Source organism: Mandrillus leucophaeus, unplaced genomic scaffold (assembly GCF_000951045.1).
Source record: "Mandrillus leucophaeus isolate KB7577 unplaced genomic scaffold, Mleu.le_1.0 Scaffold1107, whole genome shotgun sequence".
Lineage (NCBI taxonomy): Eukaryota > Metazoa > Chordata > Mammalia > Primates > Cercopithecidae > Mandrillus > Mandrillus leucophaeus.
Window position 1 is genome coordinate 156,647 of NW_012099288.1, and position 2,759 is coordinate 159,405.

The 2,759-nt window shown below is 41.4% G+C and overlaps 1 protein-coding gene across 2 annotated transcripts in view; it reads left to right on the forward strand.

The window, feature by feature from the left end:
- ZNF383 (zinc finger protein 383) overlaps positions 1-2,759 on the forward strand; it is a 26,364-nt gene that overhangs the window by 19,853 nt on the left and 3,752 nt on the right. The gene's annotated exons all lie outside the window — the stretch shown is intronic.

Genomic DNA, 2,759 nt, shown 5'->3' on the forward strand with positions numbered 1-2,759 from the left:
CACACGCACACGCACACACACATCTTGCCCAAGTACTGGTCTTCATTATAGCTGCCTGTCAGTGACCTGTTTTATCAGACTGTCTTCAATGTTTCCTTTATCGAACTTTTTTTAATTTCCTGGTTTGTGTAAGAGAATCTTCCAGGTGCTACAGTTTACTGATTATGTTACCTTTACGAACTCAAGGTCCAAAAGTGGTGCTAAAATATATACATATATGACTTCCACAAAGTAGAGTAGTATAAAAGAGAAATGAGATAAAGAGTTTAGCAGAAAGTCAAAGGCTAACTATGTAGAAGTGGAATTAATCCCTATTGAAGTATAGGTGGAGCCTTGGAAGTGACTGCAGTCACCATGTATAGAGATATTGTTGGGGCCAAGAAAAAAAAAAGAATGTGTGCCTATATTAAACAGGAAGAGGTGGCAGAGCAGGAGAGATTTGGGATGAAGTAGGAGAACCAGAAGAGTACTATTGAGCATTACTATGCACCAAGCATTGGTCCAAGGGCTGGGACTATAGTATTCATGAAGGCATTCTAAAGTTCTGCGCTTCTGAAGCCTACATTCTAGAGGGTAAGAGAGAAAATGTCTTAGTCCATTTTGTGCTGTTACAACAGAATACCTCACATTAAGTAATATATAAAGAACAGAAATTTATTTTCTCATAGATCTAGAGGATAAGAATTCTAAGATCAAGGCACTGGCATCTGATGAGGGCCTTCTTGCATCTTCGTGTGGCAGAAGGCACTAGGAGCAAGAGAGCCAACTCCTTCCATGAAGCCCCTTCATAAGAGCACCCAAACCCATTCTTGAGGGATGGATCCTCAAAGCCCGATCATCTCTTAAAGACCCCACCTCTTTGTTTTTGAAAATTTTTTTTTTTTTTGAGACAGAGTCTCACTCTGTCACGCAGGCTGGAATGCAACAGCAGGATCATGGCTCACCACAGCCTCAACCTCCCGGGCTCGGGTGATCCTCCCACCTCAGCCTCCCGAGTAGCTGGGACCACAGGCAGACATCACCACGCCCAGCTAATTTTTTTATTTTTTGTAGAGACAGGGTTTCGCCTTGTTGTCCAGGCTGGTCTCTAACTCCTGGGTTCAAGCGAGCCACCCACCTGGGCCTACCAAAGTACTAGGATTAAAGGCTTGAGCCACTGTGTCCAGCCCCCACCTCTTACTACTATCACATTGGCAACAGCTGAATTTTGAAGGAGAGACATTCAAACCATAGCAGAAAATAAAATGAATGTCAAGTATATATGCATAAAACAATATTAGCTTGACATTAATATTATATAATATATAAATATATTTTTGGAATTATATATCATTTGTATTTATCTATATGTAACTAATATATTGGTATAGTATAAATAATATATATAAATACATTGTAGTTCTATATTATTATATGTCCATGTGTATATGAAATGTCAGGTGGTGGGTGATATATAAGTGCTGTGAAGAGAGGCTAGAGAAGGCCTCTGATGAGGTGTTCTTTTAGTAAAGACTTGAATGAAGTGAGGGAACAGGTAATATAAATATCTGCTAGGACAGATTCAGGCAAAGGGAACAGGAAGAACTAAGTACTCGAGTTCAGAGCTTTTTGGCAGCCACCATTGTGGCTGAAATTGAATGAGCAAAGCGGGAATTGTAGAAGAGGAGATCAGGAAAGTAGCAGGCTTATGAGTGTTTGCATGCTGGGTGCAGGTCAGGGTGAGAATTAGGTGTACCTGTAGATGATTTTGGGTCTTGTGGACCTTGAATTTTATTCCAAATGAGGTGTAAATCCATTGAATGATTTAGCAGAGTGACATGATCATGTTTGTAAAGGATCATTCTTGCTCTAGGGGTTCCTAACTTTGGATTCCTTTAGGTAGAATTCAGGGAGTCCATGAACTTGGATGAGAATCAAAAATACATCTTTTCTTTTTCTTTTTTTTTTTTTTGAGACAGTCTCACTCTGTCATCCAGGCTTGAGTGCAGTGGTGTGATCTTGGCTTACTGCAACTTCCACCCCCGAGGTTCAAGCAATTCTCCTGCCTCAGCTGCCCAAGTAGCTGGGATTACAGGAGCCTGCCAGTGTGCCCGGCTAATTTTTGTATTTTTAGTATAGATGGGGTTTCACAATATTGGCCAAGCTGGTCTTGAACTCATGACCTTGTGATTCGCCTGCCTCGGCCTCCTGAAGTGCTGGGATTGCAGGCATGAGCCACTGTGCCCAGCTCAAAAATACGTCTTTATATTTAATAACCTCTAATTGAGATATAACATTTCTTCCTATCATGGTGTATGGGACAAACCATAGTAGTAGTAGTAGTAGTCGTTCCTGTGACTTTGACATTAATGGAAATCACAGATACGTTCATGTTATGTTACTGTTATTGTAGGCATATTGAAATATTTATGCTCATTCCTACTTCAGAATTATTGTAGTACTAGGCTTGCCACTAGGTCTTGTTTAATGTTTTACTAAAGAAGAAAACTCCAGGCAGAGAGAAGAATCCCTGTGAAGGCTCTGATGGGGAAAAGCTTGGTGTGTTTGAAAGACTAAAAGCCTGTGTTGGTGGGCCCCAGGATCAAGTCGGAGTGGAGTGTGAGTCAGGGTTTGGACAGACAGGCAGGAACCACAGCATTCAGCCTTTGCAGGAGATTGTGAGGAGTTTGGACTATAAGCTGTGGAAGCCTAAGCCAAATGATATTCCCTGAATAGATTAAAGGGTGAGAGAGCTTGGTGGGGAGACTGGTTGAGGAGGC